The sequence below is a fragment of the Pteropus vampyrus genome, unplaced genomic scaffold (genome assembly GCF_000151845.1).
Source record: "Pteropus vampyrus isolate Shadow unplaced genomic scaffold, Pvam_2.0 Scaffold196, whole genome shotgun sequence".
Lineage (NCBI taxonomy): Eukaryota > Metazoa > Chordata > Mammalia > Chiroptera > Pteropodidae > Pteropus > Pteropus vampyrus.
Window position 1 is genome coordinate 1,940,800 of NW_011888977.1, and position 25,646 is coordinate 1,966,445.

The 25,646-nt window shown below is 41.2% G+C and overlaps 1 protein-coding gene and 1 pseudogene across 9 annotated transcripts in view; one reads left to right on the forward strand and one right to left on the reverse strand.

The window, feature by feature from the left end:
- ANKRD11 (ankyrin repeat domain 11) overlaps positions 1-25,646 on the forward strand; it is a 199,414-nt gene that overhangs the window by 107,932 nt on the left and 65,836 nt on the right. The gene's annotated exons all lie outside the window — the stretch shown is intronic.
- On the reverse strand, positions 14,383-16,134 carry LOC105299906 (annotated as a pseudogene).

Here is a 25,646-nt window from a genome sequence, read left to right on the forward strand (position 1 = left end):
TAGTCTGCTTTCAGATCTTGAGAGAGTAACTTAACTCTTTTGGGTTAGACTGGATGATCTTTGAAGGCCTTTTCTATTAATTCCATTATTCTCATAGCGTTACTATCTAGGAGCTCTTTATCCTCAGTCCAGTGAGAGATCTTTATGGTGATAACAATGAAGAACAGCAGTAATGATGACTTGAAGATTCATTTCTTGTAATGAAAATAGTGTAGTTTCTCTGACCTTCCTCAGTCGCATGTGTGCACATACGAGTGTGCGCAACTGCCATTCTATGAATGACACTGTGAAATTGGGTCATTCAGGAAAACATCTAGGGACCGATGAACTAAGAAGGTGGACTGTGAACTATCAGGAAATTACAGGGAGCCACTGAAGACAGGACTGCTTTCTGACTACTTTACATATAAAGTTAAAATTTTTATTTAACCTTTCATTAGGGATATTTCTAAACATTCACTAAATTTGAGAAATGGTACCCTGTGTACCCAGTTTTAACAATTACCAGCATTTTGCCAGTCTGGTTATATCTGTTTCTGCCCCCTATTATTTGTCTTTGTTTTCTCTTAAAAATTTTTTTTTGAATTTTTGATTTTGAAGTAAATCTCAAACATCCTATCATTTTACCTCTACACACTTCCCAGTGTCTAGAGATAGTTTCTCTGAAGCCTTAGTTGTAGCCATGGCTGGTTTAAGCAGCTGTTATTCACGACTCTCTGATTGTTTCTCACCTGCTGACTGCCTCGCTGCAGGTGGACACAGGGGCTACTCCAGCTCCCTCACCTTCTCCATGGAAGATAGTGTGTGTGACTTTTTTCTTAGAATTATAGCATATCTCGCTGTGTGCTTACTTGTTCTTTTTCTTCCCAAGGGTGTAAACTCTAATGGCAATTTTTCATAGAGCTGAGTTTTTAAATCTTTGTTTGTATGAGAGTTAGGTACTGTCATTGGTGGTCTTTGTGGTCCTTTAGTTTGTAGCAGGAATCAGTAGGCAGGACCTCAGGGTTCAGTGCAGACACTCCTGCCTCAGAGTTCTTGAATCTATTGCTCCTCTGGTTCCGCCTTTAGAGCTTCGGTAGGATTTTTTTTAAAGTTTGTTTGTTTGTTTGTTTGATGAACCTGCCTCAGACATTGTGCAATGGTCCTGTTTGTAGGATATGGGAATACTGATGCAGTTGCACACTAGCTGTTAGATACACTTCTTTTCCGGTTAGCACACCTACAGGAGACATGATTCTCTGGTTTCTGTGGAAGAGTTCAATGTGTGAGCATTACAGACACACCAATGTCCAGTGGAAGTTTGGTCCTGACAGAGCCGCCTGGTGGATGCTGGTTCTCCTCGAGCACTTGAAGATCTATCTTCTCTTTCTGCGTTGTGGTGCCATCTGTTAGCACCTCTGTCTTTGGGTGCTGCAGGTGTGGCTCTGGTGGGTCTGCATTGGCTTGGTCATCTTGGAGCACTCTTTGAGGTTGGGGTGCACTGCCCTATCTCTCCCTTGCCATCAGAGAGAAACTCTGCTGGCGTAGATGGCATTGGACTTGTGCACTGACTTCCAGGGTATCCCTGTGCTTTGCAATCAGTCGTTCCACCTGTGGGGCTTATATGGGCACCCTGTGTCCCACATCTGTTAGGGGTGGGATCAGCTGGATTCAGAGTACACCAAACTATAAAAGTTGGTAACTGGCAGTGTTAGTCTGTTTCTTGGGAATAGCTCAGTTTGGTGTCACGTTCAACCTGCCCTTTTCGTGACGTGCACCTTTCTTAAGTGAGTATTTTTAAAAGAGTTTTGGGTGGAAATGAAGGTCAGTCAGTGTTCTTCCTGGTACATCACAAAAGCACACAGGCACTATGCTGTGTTCTTCTGCGGCAGTTTTTAAATTCTCAATAAGTCTAAATTCTCAATAAGTCTAATGAGATAAGGCAGCATATAACATTATCACCAACCACATTTTTCTCAAATAAGGAAGCTGAAGCGAGGAGCTGAGTCATGCAGTCACAGGGCCATGGGGACAGTCGGCAGAGAGAGTTCTCACCTGATCCTTCTGTATTTGTGCAGAGCTGCGGGGTAAACAGGGTGGGCCTGGGGGCTTTAGGGGATATTGCTGCCACACTTGGCGGTGCCTTTAACCAAAATCATGGAAACCTTACTTGAAATGATTGTCTCCTTGGTTAAACCTCAGTGCTGCATTTAGGTTCTGCAGTGGGAGAAAGTGAGGTCAGATGAGCGCAGTTTGACAGGGCCCCTGCTGCCACACTCAGCTGGGGAACCTCTGGGCTTCTGCTGGTCATTTTCATCAGTAGTAGGAGTCCTAGGGGAAGTGAGAATTGTGTTCAAGGTGGAAACTGCCTCCTTGTCTTCTCTGCACCTGGTTGGAAGAATTTGTTCCAAGGCTCCTGGGTGTCAGATTGCAGGAGCCTTTTGCCATTTTGCCTCACATGGCAGGTGGAAGGTTTCAGGGGTCACTGATACAGAATCCACACTGGGCTGAGGGTGTTTCTTGGGCTCCAGGGTGGTGACAAGGGTGTCCTTGGAGAGGTGTTGGCCAGGCCATGCAGGACTCCACATCATTCCCTGGGCTGGGGTGCCCCACGGGATATTTGCAGACCTGATTCAGACTGCCAGATGAGACTTCTGGCCTGCATGGTGGCTCACAGCCTCTTCCAGAAACTTCTTGATATATGCCCAGGTAGCCCTTTCTCAGGACTGCTGTCAAGACACATACTGGCCACCCTGGAATGTAGGGTCTTCTCAGCCTGAGCTGAGGTCTGGGAAGAAAGACCCATTCCTACTCTAGTATGCACAAGAATTCTCTCATAGGAAGAGAAGCTGGTTTTCCTAATTCTAGTGCTTTGACCAAGCCATTTTCACCATGCCTGATAGAAATGGCTCATCTCTTTCCCTGCTGTTTCTGGGACTTGAAATAGATTCCTCATCGTCATGCAAGCATGGCCTCTACCTGGGCTGTGCCTAGGGGACAGTCCCCCAGCCTCTCAGAGCTTCACCCCTCAGCTGGGTTGGGGGTTTGAAATGGGCTGGCACATCTGGTTTGTGTTTGTTGGTTTTCTTGAGATTGTTGTAGATTCAAATGTAAGAAATAATGTAGAGATAGCCTTGTACACTTGCCTAGTTTCTCTCTAATGGTAACATCTTGAAAAAGTGTGATCAGTATCACAACCAGGATAGAATATCAACACTGATAAAATCCTCTGATCTTACATTGCTCAGGTTTGCTCTCAGTTGTATGTGTTTATTTTGTGCAGTTTTATCACATTTAGCTTCCTGTATTCAGCACCAGTCAAGAGGCTGGAACCGTACCCTCACCACAAGGATCGCCCCTGTTGTGTTTTATAACCCTCAACCACTAACCTGCTTTCTATCTCTTGATTTGTCTATTCTGGAAGTGGATTCACATGCTCTGGGGCATCATGCTTTTGAGGTTCATCCATGTTGTAGTGTGTGTTTGCACTTCATTCCTTTTTATGGCTGAATAATATTTAATTGTGTGGATGGAACACATTTTGTTTCTCTGTCATCAGTTGGTGGTCATCTGAATTGTTTCACACTCTTTGGTGATTATGAGTAGTATGGCTGTGAACATTTACACACAAGTTTTTCTGTGGATGTATGTCTTTGTTTTTCTCAAGCATTCAGCCAGGAGTGGAATTGCTGCACTGCTTTTTGTTTTGATTCAAGCCTTTGGAGACCTGAGAATGTTGTGTTCTCTTTTGAAAGAACCTTTTGAGGTTGGGGTGCTTGTGGCTTTGATCTTGTGTTTGTGCCTATTCTAGAGTAGGTTGCTAGGGTTGAACTGGATAGTGATTAGTCCATGCAGTGGGTGGCTCCAGGCTCACAGGAGGAAGAATGGGGGTGTTCCTCTCTAATCTGGGGCACACATCCTGATTGAAATCCTAAGTGCACAACTGTCTGCTTACCTCAAGAAAACAAGAGGGCCTTCTATTACTGTCCTGACACCTCCTTGTTCTGTAGTCTTTTATTGTCCTTTATTTTTCTTTAGAGAAAGAAATTAAGGTGGGAGCAAGAGAAAGCGTTGCACAGAAAAGCCTTGAAAATGTGTTTGGACAAAGTACATTGGAAGCTGGTTTGATTTAGGACTTATTGTTCAAATGCTGAGCAATGTGGGCATTGTGAGTAAAACTAGAAACCAGGTAAATGCAGCCTCTTCAAATGAATAGTTTGCTGTAAGTACAGTTTCTTATAGAACAGATATTTAAATTTGATGCTTCCTGTTAGATCTTGAAGAGGTGCAGTAGCAATGAATAGCATGAGGACTAAAACACATATGCTAAATTATTTAATAAAACGAAAAGAGGGAATTTAAAAGGGCTGTCTTGCTTTGAATTACTGTTGTACTGTCATTTCCCCCAGATATAATTGGTTTTAATCCAAAATAGTGAATAGTGATGAACGATGTATATATAGGAGATATTTCTAAGCATGAACCCCTTTCTCAAGCAAACACTTTTCTCCAGGTCTCTTGGAGTTGCTTTAGGGGCCTCCTCAGTGGAGAGAGTTTTGTCGTGTGGAGGATTTCTGGAGGCCTCTAGAAGCAGGCAGACTTTTCAGGCTGGAAGGGCACCTGCAAGGAAGGGGCCAAGTCAGAGGAACAGGGCTGAAGAGAGCCTGAGAGGGCTCCACGAATTACCATGGGGCAGCTGCACATTCATAGGTATTGTTTGAAAGCTGAAGCCACACTGGTTTCCTGGGGTTGCTTTGCCCACTAGTCTCAGATTTGGCCCCTGTGGAAGTGAGCAGCTTATTCTTTAGAATAGTGGGCCCCAGGTGCTATTGCCCACCAGTACACCAGTTCCAGTACCACTTCACTCCAGGTGTTTGGACACTCAGAGTTGTGTTAGGTGTGGAGACACACAGGTCTGTGTGATTTCACTGTCCCTACACAAAGTGAGGGGTCTGCACCTTCTGAGGCGGCAGTGGGGAGGCAGTGGGTGTCCGATGAGTCTCTCTGGGTGGAGGGGATCGAGAGAGACAAAAAAGCCACAGCGAGGAATTTGGGCTGCGTGCTGGTTTGTCCATAGGCCAGGGGCTGGCAAACCATGGCCTGAATTTGTATGATCAGATTGCTAGGGTGGTTTTCATGTTTTTAAAGAGTTGTTCACATCAGTGAAGCCTGCAAAGGGCCAAATAGTTTGCTTTCTGGCCCTTTCCAGGGAGTTAGCCTTTTGGAACCAGGCTTGGTGAGCTCCACTGAGCCATGCTCCAATGAGTGGCTTTGTTAAATCAAAGTCCTAGGTTCTGTCCTATTAAGTGCCACATCTCTTACTAGAGTCTATTTCAGCACCCACTGAAAAACACAGAAAAGGAGTTAGGGAAGGGTACAGTCTTAAACAAGAGTCTGCTGTTTGTAGGCAAGTCGAAGTCTGTTTGTCATGAAGACAGGTTTCTCTTGAGAACTCCCCTCAGCCCCATCCTTGCATGTTTTTGTGAACACAAGCAGGAGTTGTGAGCAGCCTGTGTAGTCAGCTCACTGCTCTTCCCTTTCTCCAGTGAGCACACCTGTTTCTCTACTGTTAAAGCAAGCATGACATAAGAGCTTGGAATGTTTTTTGAAAGCAAATTTCAGGAAGTCCTGTGGCTAATTCTGTATTGTAGTGTCTCTTTAGTGCAGTGGAGATCCCCTGCCTTGCCCAAGGGGCCTAGTAGATCCCCCCTACCCTATCCCACCTTCGAGGGTGCTCTGCAGCACATTCCCTGGGACTATGTGCAGATGCTCAGATATTCTCAATCTTCTGAACTGAAAGGTAGTTGTGGATTTTGTGTTTTGCACTTTTCCCCCAAATAATTCAGATTTAGGCTCTCTAACATTGGTACTCTGAACAGATCTTTCATAAATCTACTGAATTATGTTGAAAATATTAAGCAAGCGACATTGGAGAAATATACATATAATTTGTTACATGTGTACATATTATATGTAATATATATAGCACATACTTGTGTGTAATTAATCATTAGGATCCAAGAGTTTAGAATACGTGATGAGATTCGTTGGGGTTCACAAGTATGTATTGTTATCATGTGGAATGTGAGGTTTCTGAAGTTCCATTTACCAGCTTTTCTCCAAAAACCAGTTGTCTACTTTGGAACTTCCTCTCCCACCAGGTCTTTAAGATTTCAACTCTCCAACCAGCAAACAAAACTGTTATGTCTGATAGGGCTTTCAAATAATTAAATTAACAACCACTTAGAAATGACTCCAATATCTGTACGAGGAGGGGGTAAGTGGAAAGGAGATTCTTTTGAGACCATTTTATAAAATTTTCATTATTTTGGCTTCAAGACTTGTTATTTGTTAAAGGTTTCACAGCATCCTTCAGAAAGTTTGGGAAAGATCTTGGAATGTGATTTCCATGCTAAAATTTGAGAATTAATGTAGTGTTGTTCAGTTTGATTCATAGTAAAGGATTTCACAGGTATTCAGCATATGGTCATACTTTACCTCGGGCCATCTCCATGCCAAGCATTTTGAGTATAATAAGCACTATGATAAAGGTGATGGGTGGTGCTGATACAGGCTTTCACTTAAAGGAGCCACGTTAGGATTGTGTCATTTGGAGTGCTGTTTCAATCTTACAAGGAAACACGAGAACGCTTTAGGGCAGAATGGGCGGGAGGGGGGGGAGAAAAATAATTCAGAGTTAAATGTGTGTTTGTTAGCACCTTATATACTTCCTCCATACCTCCATATTTCAAATTAGGTCTTAACCTGAATAAGATGTGTAATCAGTAGCTTATTGCTGTGTAACAAAACCACCCCAAAATTTAATGTCTTAAAAACAACAGTGATTTATCATTTCCCGTAATTTTTATTTTGCCTGTGTGATTTTCCTGCTGGTCACACCTGGAGTCATTCATGAGGTGACAGTAAGTTGGTGGATTGGTTAGGTTTCTCATTTCCTTGTCTGGCCCAGGCTTCCCTGTGTGAGTGCAGGAGTATTCTAGGGGAGCCTCTGGGGCCCAGACGCTGGGGAAGAAGGCTCCCTCTTCATTAGAGGAGCTGGATTGCATCAGAGTTTAATAGAACACGAAGAAAATTTGGGTTGATTTCCCTAAATTCTGACACAGAATTGTGAATTACCTAAGTTTTTTCCTTTAGAAATTTCAAAACTTTGTAAGACTAAATCTTAATCATTGCCTAGCATATGTTTTTAAATATAATAGTCCCCTCTTATCTACGGGGGATATGTTTCAGGACCCCCAGTGGAACTGCGGATAGTACTAAACACTTTATATACTGTTTTCTTTTATACATACATACCTATGATAAAGCTTAATGTATAAATTAGGCACAGTAATAGACCGACAACAATAAAATAGAATAATTGCAACATTGTACTGTAATAAAAGTTATATGATATAGTCTTTCTCAAAATATCTTATTGTACTCTATTAACCCTTCTGATAACCAGCATGGCTACCATAGCATATACAGTGTAGATATGCTGGTCAAAGGGATGATTCACATCCCAGGCGGGACTGAGTGAGAAGACATGAGATTTCATCATGCTACTCGGAATGATGTGCAATTTAAAAGTTATGAATTGTTTATTTCTGGAATTTTCCATGTAATATTTTCAGACCTCAGTTGATCACGGGTAACTGAAACCGTGGGAAGTGAAACTGTGGGTAGGGGGAATGCTACAAATATTATAGATATGTTTTCCCAACTTGGATTTGGGTTACATTTATCAGGTGTTATGTTTCATTCAGGCTTCAGTATTGTCCACTTCATTTGTAACTACATTTTGAATTTTGTTCTAAATAGATAAGTGGACAGTGCCCTCAGTTCTGCTGGGGCTGAGACTTCTTGTGATTAGGCATTTCCCAGCTGATGCTGTATTTCAGATTTTAACTATAACCAAAGATACTTGTTGATGTTTTTGAAGTGTACTATAGAGCATTAACAAGCTGAATCAAATCCTTTGTTTCTGAGTTGAATTATGATGAAGATGGTCACTGGGCCCGAATGAGCCAGCTCACTGCTTCGGGGTTTTGCTGACACTCAGAAAAGGGCAGTTGGTAATTCTCCAGAATTTTGTCGGAAGCCCTCACTGTAACAACTGAGCCCAGGGCAAAGAGGCCCAAGTCATGAATATGCCTATGCCTGCCTCCCTGGTTGGGCCTCCTGGAAGTGGAGGAACAAAGATTCTGTGGGATTTCCTGAGAGGGCAGAGATAGGATAACTGAGAAGGCTTTCCACCTGTGTGGAGCAGGTTTCATACTTTGATGAAGAATGATGAGACCCAAGGGAGGCAGCCAGGATCAGGAATTAAGGGGTCTTCATGGGGAAGTAGGAGTGCTGCAGCAGTATAGGCATGATCCAGGCTTGGAATAATCTACTCTGTGTCATGGAGATGGAAAGGGGGTCTCTTTTTGGGTGTTACTGGGATAGGAACCCGTGACTCCAAGAGCCCATGCTGAATGGTTGGACTGCAGCTGGAGTCCAGATGCGAAGCAGCCCAGTTAGTGCGGAGGCTGGAATACGTTGCCTATAGCTGGAGACTTCATGGTGAGGCCCAGTAGTATATTTTACTACTTAGATCTGTCTCGTGGGCACTCAGAGGAGTACTGAGTGGATCTAAATCTTTTCCTCTCCTTTTTGTAGCCCACAGCACACACATGCACACGCACAGGAAAAGGGAGTCCCTTTGTATGATAGATGAAGCAGCTGTTCCTAGAATTGCTGTCATCCCTGACATGAATGCCATGCTGCCCTTGTATTTGGAAGGGACGTTAATTCTTGAAAGCACCAACATTGGCTAATACAGGTAACAGAAATAGGTCGGTGGGCCTTTAATCTTTTAAATATTTTAAGATTTAAGGTATATATTTATTTAGTATTTCACCACAGATAACTTAAAAATCATTAATCATAGACGTATTTATCAACTGATTAAAATATGTGATGCTAATTTCGGTATCTTTGACACTTTTCTTAGGATTTTTGTAGCTTTCACAAGAATATGGTGAATGCTGTTCTATCTTTTCTGCATCACTTACAATCCAGAATAGATTAAAATGGAAACATATCATTGGATATGAAAATGGGTGAAGGTGCCTTTCGTGAAATTACATTCCACCTTCAGGTTCAGTGTGGAGAGGCGGAGAGGCAGACAACAGCTTTTGTGGGTGTAGAAGAAGCTAAAATGAGAAGTTTTAATAAGCCATTAGTAACAGTTCTGGCTGGCAGCCAAGGGTCAGAGTGGGATTAGCCAGAACAGTCAAGATTGCTGGACCAAAGAGAGGAGGCAGGAGCAGCCTGAGCAACCTGAGGCTCCTGGAGTTACTATTGTTTCCTTGTTTGTTGTATGTGATCCCTCTGTAGTATTTTGGAAAAATGGTTGATAAGACACAACAAAACATAGTTAATGACATCTATATTTTTATCGAACTATGTGTTCTCTTCTTTTTTACTAGAAGTTAAAATGGTAATGAGAAATGTTCTAGAATCTTAGGCAAAAAACCAAAAAGCAAACAATATGTTAAAATTAAAACTTTGAGCATGTGGAGTTTACTACCATGAGGAAGAGATGATGTCCAGTGACAGCCATGTCGTCTAATCTCTGCCACAAGTGCCCTGTCTCAGGGCACAGTGTCTGAATCATCATTGAAATTGGCTGCAGGCGGCACCCTGGGTCAGAATAGTTGAAATCCTGGTGATGTGTAAAGGAAAATATTTTGTTGTTAGGCTGTTTGGTTCTCTGTTTTCTAAGGACTTCCTTTCTTTTTCACCTTCAGCTCTAGAGCATGACCTCCGGAGACGGCTTTTCGGGATGTACGGCTTTTCAGGATATACAAGGAATGAGTGCACAGCATTTAGAAAGCCACCCTCAGAGACACCTAGCCCAGGGCCTCTGGAAGGAAGCCTCTAGAATCTGCTGGCTTTTCAGAGAGTGAAGTTTAGAGAATATATTTGTAGATTTCCTGTTGGTCAGATAGCAAAATCTACTAACGTTCAAGTGTTTTGGTTTTGGGTGTATGCTTTATTTTTCTGAACACTCATTTTAGTTTAAACAGAAGCTCCGAGTAAGGCCGAGGACCTTGAAAGGAAGATCTTAAAGGCATCGTTTCCAGATGTGTGATGAACCCAGGGTGTTAATTCAGTACCAGTAACAAAGGCATTTGTCTGCATTGCTCTTTGCCATGTTGCTAAGCTAGCTGCCTACATATACAAATGTAGAAACTTGTACAGATGATGTAAAAATCCTGCTGGGGACGTGCAATTGCATTGTGGGTGATATAGAGAAAGAGCTCGCCCAACTGCTCTGAGGCCTTAGTCGAGGCCTTTCCCAGTGTCTGCTCTGTATGTAGGGGCGTTTGTAAGACCACTTGGGGTGTGCATGCAACAGCCTTGGTCATTTAATAGAACTTTGACCTGTGCAGTTTTAAGTGAGAAGTTGTATCTAGGGCCTCAGTTTCTGCATCGTTAAAACCAGTGAAGGAGTCGAACTTCCTGGGACCCAAAGCTGTAGATGTGGACATTCCTGGTGGTGTTTGGGGAGGAGCACACAGTTCCTGGATGGTGTGGCCTGGAAGAGCTGGGAGAGGCCCCGTAATTATGAGAAGTGGTTGTAGTTTCATAAAAGGAAAAAGACCTGTTCACGGGACTGTTTTTAAAGATTTCAGGAATTGCATGTAGTAATTGCACCTCATTTGTGTTTTAAAGAACTTACTATTTTTCACTACTTTTACCCTAGTGTTCAGTAAATAAAAAATAAAGAAAAGAAAGAAATGGAGCAGCCAGTGTTCCAGCCCCTTCTTTGTGTTTCTGAGGCGACCAAGAGAGGTGTACTGGTGTCCACCTACAGGGACAGAAGGCGGCCCTGCTGGGGGAAGGCAGGGCATTCCTGGCAGCCTCCCCAGGGCCCCTCGCCTTGAATTCTGCTGGGCCCCAGCTTGTACTTGTTCTGCCCGCTCACCTAATGCTCACCTGCTGCCTCTCATATCTTACACTGACAAAGATCCCCTGCATGACCACCACAGAGAGAAACAGCTCTGCTACTTAGAGTTGGCCTTGGGCACGTCTCAGAGATCAGTCCAGAAGGAGCTGACCGCAGTGGCCAGGGCATTGATACTCTGCAATCCTGAGTGCCAGCAAGGACTCCCTTGGTTATAATATAGCTCCTTCCCAGCTTTTTGCAGGAGTCACCTTGGTGAGGACCTGGGGCCACAGTGCCCTCTGTGAGTACAAGAAGGCCTCACTTGGTGTGTCTACTCCTGCAGACCAGACTGAGAGGAGGCCAGGTCAGGAAAGGGCCATCCTGTGGAGGTAAGGATGAGGAAGACAGAAGGGAGGAGGCCAGCTGGGACGAGCTGTGCAGGCCAGTGATTTATAAATGGCCTATGGTCATCCCATCTACCCTGTCTTTATGAATTTGACTTCTTTAAGTACCTCATGTGAGTAGAATCATATAGTATTTATCTTTTAATGTCTGGCTTATTTCACTCAGCATAGTATGTCCTCAGAGTTCATCCATATTATAACAAGTGTCAGAATTTCCTTCCTTTTAAAGGCTAAATAATAAATATTTCATCGTATGAATCGGCCACATTTTCTTTATCCATTCATTTGTTGATAAGACACTGAGTTGCTTCCATGTCTTGACTATTGTGAATAAAACTGTTATGAACATGGAGTACAAGTATATTTTTGAGACTGCTTTCATTTCTTTGGGGTATACATTCAGAAGTGGAATTGCTGGATCAAATAGTAATTCTGTGTTTAGTTTTCTGAGGAACTGCCATACTGTTTTCCACAATGACTATACCATTTTACATTCTACTAGCTATGCAGGAGGGTCCCTGAACAAGGCTACTGGCAGGCTTCCTGCAACCGGTCAGAACACTTGGTCAGCATAGTCTCTCTTGTCTTCCTTTGCAGCAGACCTCATAGAGTATTGGGTATATTTAAGGAAAGTTCATTCATGCCACCGACACTTGCCTCTTGGGGATACACACAGAGGCCTGGCAGAGTCCACCTCTCCCAGTACCTTTTCTTCCACTGTCTGTCCCTGTTGTTCCTCTTGCATACTAATTCTTGTCCCCACTTCAGCCCTTTGATTATTTTGTGGTAAATTTTTAGAATAAAAGATGCCAAACTGGATATTGAACTATTAGCTTTTGTCCTAACGCGATAGCCTACCAATCTCTCAGGGTGATGGGAGCCGCCCAGGGCTGACCCTACCCAGTACAGGACTCCTGGCTATGGAGATGATGGCTGTAGGGCCTGAGAGAAGCTCTGCTCATTCTGGGAGGTAATACACTAGCTTCTGTTGCCGTTTATTACATGCCCCATCTTTTAGGGGCAAGGGGTGTTCCCAAAATTGTACTATACCTTCTTTAACAGAGCTGCCATTTGAACCAGCAGTGTCTCTTTACGGTATCCTCGCTCCTGTCCTCGTTCTGCTCCTTCCTGCTTCCTGAGCCTATTTCCTGTTCTAAGCAAGGTCAGCTCATATCCATTGTCCTCCCTCCAGTCAATGATAGGCCTAGAGAGGCCTCTCTTGGAGGGATCTGTGTTCATCTCTGGAACTTTCCACTTTAGTTTCTTGATAAAAAATGTCTCATTTGGACTTGTTGAAAATCAGCAATGAATAATTTTTAAAAACCCACAACAGATTGTACATTGTTAGTAATCTATAAATGGTATGTCTTTTAAAAGATAAGGATTAGAAATTCAAGAATAAAAAAGGTACTGTGCTTCATTAGTGAAGAGCAGCAGTTCATGGTAAGGTTTTCAGAATGCTTTCACAATCTATTTATTTGCCGTCTGCAGTATAATCTGAGGCAGCCTTGAATTATTAAAAGCTCATCACATATGCTTACATTCATTCCGTCACTCCACTGGTTGGAAGCCATCTCACTTTGGGTCTGGCTCTTGGCCAGGACCATCTAATGCATTCTTTTTTTTTTCTTCTGTGGGCCAGCCCTCCTGCTCTGGATCAGCACTTGCCAATGACACTAGCTCTTGAGTTTGGAGGATTTAGGCGGGAATTAAAGGCAGAGGCCCTCAATTTTTATCTAAGTTCCATTTCTTCTGATCTTGGAAAGTCACTTAACATTTCTGAGCCCTGGTCTCCCTAACTACTGGCTGAAAATAATCATGTTTCTTCTCCTCTTATTTCACGGGGTTATTTAATGGCTCCATGTCCTATTAAGTGGAACACAAGCGGTCACTGTAAATAGATGATTATGTGCCACAGTCGTTAAAAAGAAAAAAAAGAAACTACCCACCCCTCAGTGTATGTCTGCTTATTCTAAGACGAAGGAAAAATAAGCATCTTGCTTCTTATTTTGTACGTTAATGGAACAAAGACTTTGTTTTTAAATAACCTTGTTTTAATACTGGTGGTGCTGTGTTTTGAAGATCTGGTTCTTTGCTTATGCTGATGTTCATTGCCATAGCTAGTAAAGATAATTTTCAGAAGCAGAGCATGTACCTTATATTGAGGTGATGTTCATTGCAGGTGAGTTTTGAAATCTTACTGAGTTCTCATCAACCTTGATTAGATCTCTCAGGCAAAACAGTCCAGCTGATGAAAAATTTATCTCAGAAGTGGTAATGTCAGCTCTTCCTTTTTGTGGTTGCTGTTGCCGTGGTTGCTCATGGTGTTTGGTCCTTGCAGGAACTCCTGTAGTCGTTTGCCCATTTTCTGAGAGTCACCAGCAAGGCCTGCTTTGGCTGGGAGTAAGCAGGGAGTGAGCTTATTGTAAAATGATAATGGTTGGGTCCATGGCCTTTGCTCCTCCTCCGGACCTGCCACTGGCCTGGAGAACTCCACATACAGCCAGTGTCTTTCTATTTGGGAGGAGTTGGCAATATTTAGATTTTTTTTCCTGGTGTTTTAGATGAAAACAAATCATGTCGTTTCAGCATTTTCTTGCATTCTAGTGAGTATTGAGTCAAGCTGTGAACCCCCTCTTGGGGCTTTGAAGGTCTGTTCACCTGTTCCCTTCCTGCCTTTGTGCCTTTTCTTTCCTAAAAGGACTAGGAGAGTGGAGCTTGCCACATCATTCCCAGCCTTTTTATTGGAAGCACACTTTGATAATAGAATACCCACAGATGAATCAGATCTGATTCCTGCAGCTTTGTAAGTGGTCCCTGTCTCTGAGGAGCAGCAGACTGCCTGAGCACACCTTGCTCTCCATCCAACATTGTGAGGTTCCTGGCATTTCACCTGGCCATGGGGTTGCTGGTGCAGGAGGCTGGCTGGCTTTATTTACATGGTTAGTGCTGCTCAGTGAGACTCCACTTGCTGAAATATTGATTGTCTTAAGCATTTTATATTTGGAGACTTGTCTAATATTCATGAAGTCAATTCTTAGAGTTCCCCCCTTTTTTTTCCTCATTAAACTTTGTTTTAATGGGGTCTCAAAATGCTGTGACAGATTTTTGGTCAAGTTTCCATGAAAAAGTACTGATTTTAAAAACTAATAACTTAAAAACTGCCACACACAAAAAAACCCCCAAATGGTCCACAAAACATTCTCCTTTCTTTCTGAAGGTTTTACGATGCATTGTGATCATTAACCAGTCTTTTACTATTAAACTTAAATGGCCAATTGAGACAAATAGTTCTGAGACCGTTCATCCACCACTGATTAAGACTGGGATAGCAGGTATTGGGGATAATACTCATTTAGCCTTCTGAGCTTTCTGGGCAGACTTGGTGACCTTGCCAGCTCCAGCTGCCTTCTTGTCCACTGCTTTGATGACACCCACAGCAACTGTCTGTCTCATGTCACGAACAGTAAAAACGGCCCAGAGGAGAATAGTCAGAGAAGCTCTCAACACACATGGGCTTGCCAGGAACCATATCAACAATGGCAGCATCACCAGATTTCAAAAACTGTGGGCCATCTTCTAGCTTTTTTCCCAGAATGATGATCAGTCTTCTTCAGCTCAGTAAACTTGCAAGCTATGTAAGCTGTGTGACAATCCAGCACAGGTGCATATCTGGCACTGATTTGGCCTGGGTGGTTCAGGATAATCACCTGAGCGGTGAAGCCAGCTGCTTCCATTAGTGGATCATTTTTGCTGTCACCAGCCACATTGCCATGACGAACGTCTTTGACAGATACATTCTTGACATTGAAGCCCACATTGTCCCCAGGAAGAGCTTCACTCAAAACTTCGTGGTGCATTTCAACAGACTTTATTTACTTCATTTATTACATTGACTGAAGCAAAGGTGACCACCATGCCAGGTTTGAGAACACCAGTCTCCACTCAGCCCACAGGGACAGTACCAATACCACCAGTTTTGTAGACATCCTGGAGTGGCAGACGCAAAGGCTTGTCAGTTGGATAAGTTGGCAGGATACAATCCAGAGCTTCAAGCAGCGTGGTTCCACTTGCACTGCCATCTTTATGGGTGACTTTCCATCCCTTGAACCAAGGCATAGTAGCACTTGGCTCCAGCATGTTGTCACCATTCCATCCAGAAATTGGCACAAATGCTACTGTGTCAGGGTTGTAGCCAGTTTTCTTAATGGAGGTGCTGACTTCCTTAACGATTTCCTCATATCTCTTCTGGCTGTAAGACGGCTCAATGAAATCCATCTTGTTAACACCAACAATTAGTTGTTTCATACCCAGTGTGTAAGCCAGAAGGGCATGCTCATGGGTCTGCCCGTTCTTGGAGATACCTGCTTCAGATTCACCAACACCAGCAGCAACAGTCAAGACAGCACAGTCAGCCTGTGATGTGCCTGTAATCATGTTTTTGATAAAGTCTCTGTGTCCTGGGGCATCATTGATGGTCACATAATTGCTGGTCTCGAATTTCTACAGAGAGCTATCAATGGTGATACCACGCTCACGTTCAGCTTTTAATTTATTCAAGACCCAGGCATACTTGAAGGAGCCCTTCCCCATCTCAGCAGCCTCCTTCTCAAATTTTTCAGTGGTTCTTTTTTCAGTCCTACCACATTTGTAAATCAGATGACCAGTTGTGGTAGACTTGCCAGAATCTACGTGTCCAATGACAATGATGTTGATGTGAGTCTTTTTCTTTCCCATTTAGGCTTAAATATAGCACTGATTTTCACAACACCTGTGTTCTGGCGGCAAACTTGTTGCGAAAAAGCAGACTTTCCTTTTTCAAAAAATTCAGAGTGAGGGAGAAGGAGGCTTTTCAAATTCTAGTGAGATATTTGCTTCAACAAGAATTTTTTTTTTTTTTTTGCTGAATGCAAAATTTGTTTATCACTTGTAAAATTAATTTGTGAAGGTGCATGCCTCAGAGGATTTGAATGAGTAAAGACATGTTTTTCAGTCACCATACAGTATATTATTTAAAAGCAGTAAATGACATAGCTGGTAGACCCTGAGAATGGGGGCAGGGATGAAGCTGTCTGGATTTGCCTTCCTGGTGGGGATAGTATGTCCAGTGGGTAGGACTCCTGCCAGTCATTGTAGACATAGGGCACACAGCCTGCGGAGGTCTTCACTGCCCCAGCTCTGCCCAAGGTCTACCTTCCTGTTGACCTGGTAGCGCATGCTCAGTTGCAAGGGCTGTCTTGTTTTTGGTGTTTCAGAGCTGATGGGTGTGGTGTTGTGTTAGCTGCATGTCTGGGCATTAGAAATGTTACGTTACATAAATATGTGACCAGGTCTGTCCAGGTGCCTGGGACTGAAGTTCATTTGTGATGAATCTTCCTGCCAATGTTTCTGGCTCCCCTTTTGAGATGCTCTGTAGAGCCAGGTAGAAGCTTCCTGTTTACCCTCTCATGTCTTACAGTTTTACATCAGTGTTAGGATGAAGTAAATAGACCTTGTAAAGTTAATACTTAAATACTTAAGGTTTAATTATTCCATATCCTCTTTTCAAACATGTAATTTTAGAAATAATTTTGTTGTAACGGTCCTTTTTGCTTAAATGTGCCACTGCGTAGAAGAAACAGTGAGTGAAAGAGGGCTGGGGGGGCCCATAAAGCAATGTTGGAGGACACTCATGCCCTCTTTAGCTCTGTGCCATCAGTATCTTGCACAACTTGCAGCATGTACAAAACATGCTAAGTAAACCTGGTTAGCTGAGCTGCAGACATTCCCAGATGCAGGTGGAAGCTATGTTGATAGGGGATCTTAATGCCAAACTGGGTCATTTGCTGGACAGGGGCCAGCCCTAGGACACATTTTTTGCTGAGGAGTGGCATGGCTGTAGCTGCAGAATGTAGTCTGGACACGCTGGAGCAAGAGGAAGTGGCCCCGAGCACAGGCCTTAACATTCATGTGAGAGCTGTACAGAAGGAGGGGCGGTATTTGCTTGCTGCTGACTTTGCAGAGCAGCTCTAATAACAGTGCGAAACCTTTATTTATGTGACCCCCAGTGCCTGGCTGCCCACTGACCAGCACAGAAGAGCGGTCAGAGAGGTCTTGGGTGCACATTTCTCCAGGGGCCATACTGAGATGTGCTTCTGCCAGTGAGTATTGGAGAAGGGCTGTACTGGCCTGGACCCTGCTTCTGACCCTGACCTTGGGCATGGTGCATGCTCAGCCATCACAGGGCCTATCATTTGCCCAGCAGTCCATCTCTGGAGAACCTTCCTTTATGCTTTATAAGAAAATAATAGCTTTATTGCTATATAATTGACACATGATATAGTTCACACATTTAAAGTAGTCTTTAGTATATTTGCAGACATGTGTAACACAGTTTTAGAACATTTTCATCACCTTAGAAAGAAATCAATACACACCCCATCATTTCCCCCTCCCCAGCCCTAAGCAAAACCACTGTCTCTATGGATTTGCCTATTTTGGACATTTCGTATCATGGAATTGTTGAACACTATGTGGCATCACAGAGATACCCTTGCACATGTGCATGCAGACATACATCAGGAATGCCCATGGCAACATTGGTTATAATGACAAAAACACAAAAAGAACCCAGATTTCCATAATTTAACTTACAAACATGTTAGAGAGTTTATTTTAAAAGTTTGATATGGTTCTATTTAAGTGAGACTGCATGTGTACACTTTAGGAGATGAGAACCAATTATTTAACTTGGTGAGTAATGAAAATTTGCAGTGAAAGTCGGCCTCCTTCCCAGCTCTGCAGCAGTCTCTGGCTCCATACCCTGAGGCAGCCATCAGAACCACTCTCACAGTCAGTCTAGAGAAGCCGCGTGCACATCCCAGCAGCCTTCCCTTTGTGCCCATAGGCTCTGCTGTCTGCCCAGTACAAAGTCTTGCTGTTCTTGCTGAAGCCACTGCTTCCAGGAGTGCTCCCTCCTTTCCCTCAGCTTGCCTTTGGATGGGATGATTGTGGAGTACTCTTATCAGCGTGCAAACATGCTCTCCTTTTGTCCTTCTTTTGCCCACTTTTACCACCAGCTGTCACCCCATTTCTTTCTCCCCTTTGCAGCAGAAGTCCTCTTATAGAGATGGTGATACTTGTCTCTATGTCCTTTCCCACCCTCTCTACATCCTCTCCCACCCTCACTTTTTGAGAGCTTTATTGAGACAATTAAATACAATTAAATTCAGCAATTTTAAATGTAAAATGTGATGTTTTAACAGATCAGTATGGTCATGTTTCTGTCACCACAGTTGTGACATAGAACCATCTCCATTATCCCAAGAAGTGTCCCTATGCCAATACTACCTTCCTCCTATCCCCTAGATCCAGGAAACCACTGATATGCTTTAGTCACAATAGGATTTCTTTTTCTAGAATTTAACATAAATGGAATCATACAGTGTAAAGTGTTTTGTGACTGATTTCTTTCACTTAGCATGCCATTCCATTGGATACATATGTCATGTTTATCCAATCAGCAGTTGTTAGACATTTGTACAGTTTCCAGTTTTAACTTATGAATAAAGTTGCTATGAATAGTTGCATACAAAACACTGTGTGGCTATATGTTTTACTTTCTCTTTGATAAATATCTAGGATTGAGATTTCTGGGTCATATGGTAGGGGAATGTTTTAACATTTTAAGAAACCTGCCAAACTGTTTCCCAAAGTGACTAAACAATTTCATGTTCCCATCAACAATGACAGCCATTGCTTTGTATTCTCACCATCACTTTATATGGTCAGTCTTTTTAATTTTGGCCACTCTAGTGGATATCTAGTGGCATCCCATTGTGGGTTTAATTTCCATTTCCCTGATGACAAATTATGTTGATTATCTTTCCATGTACTTAGAAATAAATTTGGTCACTTATGTATGTTGTTTGATGAAGTATCCATTTCTTCATATCTGTCTTTTTTGTCTATTTAAAAAAATTGGGTTGTTTTACTGAGAGTTTTTAAATATATTCTGTGTCTTAGTTCTTTATATATTTTAGACACCAGTCCATCACCAGATTTATGTTGTGTAAATATTTTCTTCTAGTCTGTGGCTTTTCTTTTCATTTTCTTAACAGTGTCTTCAAAAGAGCAAAGGTTTTCGTTTTGATGAAGTCCAACCTAACATATTTTTCTTAGATACTTCATACCTTTTGTGTCTTATGAAATCTTTCTCTAACCCAATGTCACAAAGATTTTCTCTTATGTTTTCTTTAGAAGTTACGTAGTTTTGGCTCTTGTATTCATTTCTGTAATCTATTTTGAGATCATTTTTGTATAAGATCAGGTTAAAGGTCTTTTTTTTTTGGCATAAGGCTATCCAGTTATCCCAGCACCACTTGTTAACAGGGTTGTTTCCCATTTAGCTGATTTACCTTTATTGAAAATTAGTTGAGTGTAAAGGTATGTGTCTATTTCTGAACTCTGTTTTGTTCCATTGATCTACATGTCAGTCTTTATGCCAGAATCACAGTTTCTTGATTACTGTAGCTTTATAGGAAGTCTTGAAATCAGATAGCGTATGTCTTTTCACTTTGTTTTTTTTTTTCAACATTGCTTAGGCTATCAGCGATTCCTTTATATTTTCATGTACATTTCAGAATCTCTATCAATAAATAAAAAAAAAAAAAAGCCAGAATTTTGATTGAGATTGTGCTGAATCTATAGAACAGGTTAGAGAGAATTGACATCTAAACAATAGTGAATTTTATGTTTCTTTAGAGAGATCTGGCACATACTTTATTCCTAAGTTATTAATTCGGGGGATGCTATTGCAATTGTTTTGTTTTTAATTCCAGTTTCCTATTGTTTGTTGATAATGCATAGAAATACAGTTGATTCTTTAAAATAATGACCAATCTTGGAACTTTGTTAAACTCATAAGTAGTAATTTTTTAAAAAATAGATTTCATGGAATTTTCTACATAGATGTTTATGTCCGATGTGACTAAAGATAAGTTTTACTTTTCTTGCCATTCTGTATACCTTCCATTTCTTTTTCTTACCTTATTGCACTATCTAGGACCTGTAGTACAGTACTGAATAGACGTGTTGACAGTGGGCATTCTTACCTTGTTCATAGTCTTAGGGGAGAAGTTTTCAGTCTTTTACAATTAACGTTACTTCTTGAGTTTTAGTAGATTCCTTTAATTAGGTTGACAGAGTTTTCTTCTTAGCTTTAAAAAATCTGAATGGGAGTAGAGTTTTGACCTGTGCTTTATCTATCAAAATGAAAATTTAAGAAAATACAATAGATAAAAATTAGTGAAACCAAAAGTTGGTTCTTTGAAAAGATAAATAAAACTGAAAGACCTTTAGCCAAACCGATTAGAAAAAAGAAGACAAAATTTCAACATCAGGCATGAGGGAGAGAACATCTCTACGATTCTATAGCTGTTAAAAGGATAAGGAAAATTTATTAACAACTTTATGCCAATAAATTTGACAATTCAGAGGAAATGGACAAATTTCTTAAAATACACAAACTACCTAAGCTTGCTGAAGAATAGATTGCCCGAATAGCCCTTTATCTATTAAAAAATGGAATATTTAATTAAAATTCTTGACACAAAGAATCCTACAGTCCTAGATGGCCTCACTGGTGATTTCTACCATCCATTAAATAATAAGTAATGCCAATTATACACAGGCTCCACAGCACAGGAGAGAACACACCTCAACTTTTTCCATGAAGCAGGATTGCCTTGATAACATAATCAGAGAAGGATGTGATGAGAAAGGAAAACTACAGGCCACCACTCATATGAATATAGTTATAAAAATCATTACTTTGTAGCAAATTGAATTTAGCAATATAACAGGATAATAATACATCACAAGCAAGTAGGGTTTATCTCAGATATTCAAATTTAGTTTAACTTTCAAAAATCAATGTAGTATACCACATTTACATAATAAAAAGGAAACCCATAAGATCACCTCGAAAGATGCAAACAAACAAACAAATGAATAAATAAATAAATAAAAGTGTTTCACGAAATTCCATGCCTATTTGCGAAAAAAATATTCTGCAAACTGAGAAAAAAGAGAACTTCCTCAGCCTCAAAGGACATTTTAAGAGATACCTGCAGCTGACTGACATTGTCCTTGAAGGTGGAGGACTAAATACTGTTTCTCTAATATCAGTTTTAAGATAGGCTTGTTTGTGGTTACCTCTTGTTCTCTTTTTTTAAAATAACATTTTTTTAGCTAAAGCAATCCTCTGCATTTTGGAAAATTAGGAAACAGTGATAAGGAAAAATAAAACATCACATTTTTACTGCCTAGAGAACTTTGTGTGTGTTTACATGCATGCATTCATAAGTACATGTGTGTGTACATCCATGTGACATGGTCAGTTAGATAGATTGACCTGGTTAGGGTACAGTGCTCAGTTATTCAACCACTAGACTAGGTGTTGCTATGAATTTGTAGGCGTGTATACAGCCCACGATCAGTTGGTTGGAGTAAGGCATAGCATCCCAGGTAATGTGGATGGCCTGACTCCATCTGTTCAAAGACTTTGAGACAAGAAGAAGCTGAGGCTTCTGCCCTAGAACCCATCCTGTCAATTTCAGAATTGTGTTGCCAGCCCTCACAATACTGTAAGCCAATTTCTTGCAATAAATTTCTTAATATATTACCTGTTTAACATATATCCATATCTTTGGCTGAACCCTGATACACACATATATATTTATTAACTTTAAAAAAATCTTACCTCTTTTTCATTCAGTGATTGTCACCATTTTAGTAAGCTTCTGTCTTATCAAATGCCTCACCATGGAGAGACCTTTTGTGTTCCAGTGTTTTATCCCAGCTAGCATCTGGTCCATGCATTGTATATGGTCACCTCCTTTAGGTCCTGTTCATCTAGCATGGTCTCCTTTCCCTCTACTGGTCAGAAAGCCTTTCATAATTTTCTTTATTGCTTTCCTTTTGCATGACTTAGCTTGTTCTTTATCATTTAGCTTCTCTATTTCATGGGTCATTTAAAATAAAAATCTACCTTAGACTTTGATTAGCCTCTGTTATATATTTGCTTTTTGTGTTCTTGTCACGTTTTCCTTCCATGCTTTTGGGTATATTCTGATTTTTTAAAATCTCTTTATTGGGATGCCTTCTAGACAAATATATTTCCCTCTTAAAAACTTCTTTACTTAGGTTTCCCAATTGACTGTGTAGTATGTTGTCATTCTCAATTTTGAAGGTTTTTAATTCCCACTCTGATTTCCTTTTGGACCTTTATACTTAGAAGTACATTTCTTAATTCTCAGATTTAAGGTGTTCATGGTTACCCACTCCCCTGTCTAAATTGTATTGTGGTGTAAGAAGTGGGTCCTTTCAGAATTATTTAGACTTGTTCTTACAGTGTGTGGTCAGTTTTCATGAGCGTTTGTTCCCTGTGTTCCTGAAAAGCATGGACATTGTGCAATTATTGTTTGAAATGTTTTGTATATGCTCATTGGATCAGACTTGCTATCATGTTCTAAGTTTTGGTGGGGGTTGTCTCTTTGGTTCATTAGTTAGCGAAAGGTTTTAAAGTCTACTCCCGTGATTGTGGCTGTATCTATTTTCCCTGTTCTGTCCATTTTTGCTCTTTACTTTGACGCTGTTGTGGGGAGGGAAGGACTTCAAGGTTCTTTTGGCTGGTCTAGTAATCAAGTAGACATGAGACAGATTAGCAAGAGAAAATAACCAAATTTAATACATACATATGTTCAGAGATGAAATAGGGGATTGAAGTAAGACAGACATTTTGAGGTGGGGAAGTAATGCACAGTGAGAGCTTTAAAGAGTCATCATAGGACGGTAAGAACAGATGTTTAGTAAATAGAAGTTCACCCTGCCATACTATTGTTGATAATTTCCTGTTATGGGCAAAGCCCCTAATTCAGGTTCTTCTAGGTAGTTTAAGGAGTGTCAGAATTTTCTCTTGAGTCTGGAGCTAAAAATGCCTTTAGCTCAAAACAATCCCCATACCACAGAGACATATCTTGGAGTGGCTCATTCTGAACCCCCACACTGTCTTATTATGTGCATAAATATTTGGAATTATCTTATCTCTCTAGTGAAAGGAACCCTTTGTTCTGTTACAGTGTGACTAACTATCTCATGAATTGTGTTTTGGCCTCAAGCCTGCATCCAGTATTCATGCAGCAACCTTAGCTCTTCTGCTCAATATTTACCTGGTATGTCTTATATTTCTTTTTCTCTAAATCTTTCCAGATTTTTAGATTTTAGATATTCTTCCCTTATTTTGAGGTAGGTAGATTACTTTTTCCATTCCAGTCTGACAAACTTTGTCTTTTAACTGGATTCCTTAGCACTTTTACTTTTGTACTTAATAAACATTTAGTTCCATCATATTGGGCTTTCTATTTGTTCTGACTTGTCTTTTTTCTCTCCTTTTTGATTTTTTTTAGTTTTTTTTTTTTTAAATAAATTCTCTGCACATTTGGGAATTATATATATATATTTTTTTCGTAGTCATCATGGAAGACTGATGTGTGGAAAGCCAGCCTTTTGCTTACCTTCGCTGGTGGATGCTCCCAAATTTTTAAACCTGTGTAAAGTTTGAAGCAATTTTTGTGTGGAGTTGTAGGAAATGATTTTAGTGACTTTTTAGACCACCTGGAACACCTCGCAACTCTACCTTTCTTCATGCTCCTTGTCCACTCTTGTTTCAGTTATGTCATATGTTTATATATTTTTTTCTGTGACTTATTACTTCTTCCAACTGTTCTTTTTCACTGGTATTTTCCATAAGAAGCCTCATAATGAAACCAGAGAAAATGTAATTTGGTGTTTATTTGATGAAGATGAAAATTTTCAGTCATTCAGTTTCTCACCTTTATATTTGTTGTAATTTTTATTTTTTATCAAGAGCTATGCTGCTACCAAAATCAACTTTCCTGCCCTCAAATTTAACCTTAACACTTGTGAACTGTCTCCCTCAGTGTGAAGGCCTCAGTCAAGCTTCCCCCAGCCAAGTGAGCAAGCCGTCACTCCTGTCCCTGTTCATTCTTAGGTCCTTGACCCTCCTTAGCCCTTCAGTGTTCTCTTAGATGCATTCTCTTTGACACATTCTCCGAGACCTTGAAGAAATACTGGGGATTCATCCTTGAGACTCTTGAGGAGCCTTTTAGACAGTGGGAGGGAAAGACTCCTTTATTCATGAGTGATTTTGGAAGATGGAATTATTTTATCCCCAAGAAGATAAAATCTGTATCATTCAGTTCACTTGGAGCTTACTGACCCTACTGCAACTCTGAGATGGTCCTCAGTTGGAGGCCCTGCCTGGAGGCCTGGCCCATCACTCCCACGGAGGGTGTATCTTTGGATCATATCAACTCCTGCCTTCATATGTAAAGTGGAAATAATACCATCTGTTGAGCTGAGGCTAGTTAGAGGCTTTAAATAAAATAACATGAAAGTAAAGCACTGCGCAAATGCAATTTGAAATGGATCGTTAAACCCCAGTCACTGACCAAAGGGAGTAGGACACTATCATTAATTACAGTTGCCAGTGTGTACCAAGCACTTGCCTCCACTCCCTAGAGGATAGGACAGTGATTTTTTTTCCAATTTACAGAGGAGGATACTGAGGCATAGGTTAAATCTCTTGCTCAAAATTTCAGCTGGTAGTAAGTGGTAGAGCTGTGTAGTGCTTATGTTTACATCCATAGCCACACCCTCGGTTTTCAGAGGTCTGACCTGCACATTCCACAGACCTAAAACAGCCCTATAATTCATAATTTCCAGAGTACCTTCATATTCCCCTTACTAGTTTACCCTAGTCTTTTGGAGCAAGGAAGAGTCCTGCGTGGCCAGCTAAACAGCACATTGAACAGAGACAGTGCATGGGGAAGGAGAGATGGAGAGGAGTGTGGCTTGACATTTCTCTGCACTTTGATTCCTTTCTCCGAGCTCGAGGTACTTCCTTGAAAAGCACGAACAATGAATCTTTGGGAGTAAACCTCATAATTTTTCTCTCTAAAGGTACTAATATGCTTGTCATCAGGCTAACTTTAGACTCATTGCTACTTTGTGTTTTCTCAGTGAAGTAAAATTCTGAATCAGGTTCATTCTAGCACATCTTCAGTCCAAGATTGGCATGTACCCCCTCCCTGTACTGTCAGTGCCCTCCTCCCACCCCGCCGCCCACATGCATAGGAGTGAGTACCTGTTTACTCTGACTTTTAAGAAAGTTAGCATAAGAAGACAAATCTGAGATGATTTTTACAGGGAAAGAATTTGCCACAGATGCAATTTAAATAGCTAGATCTTTAAAAACAAAGTGT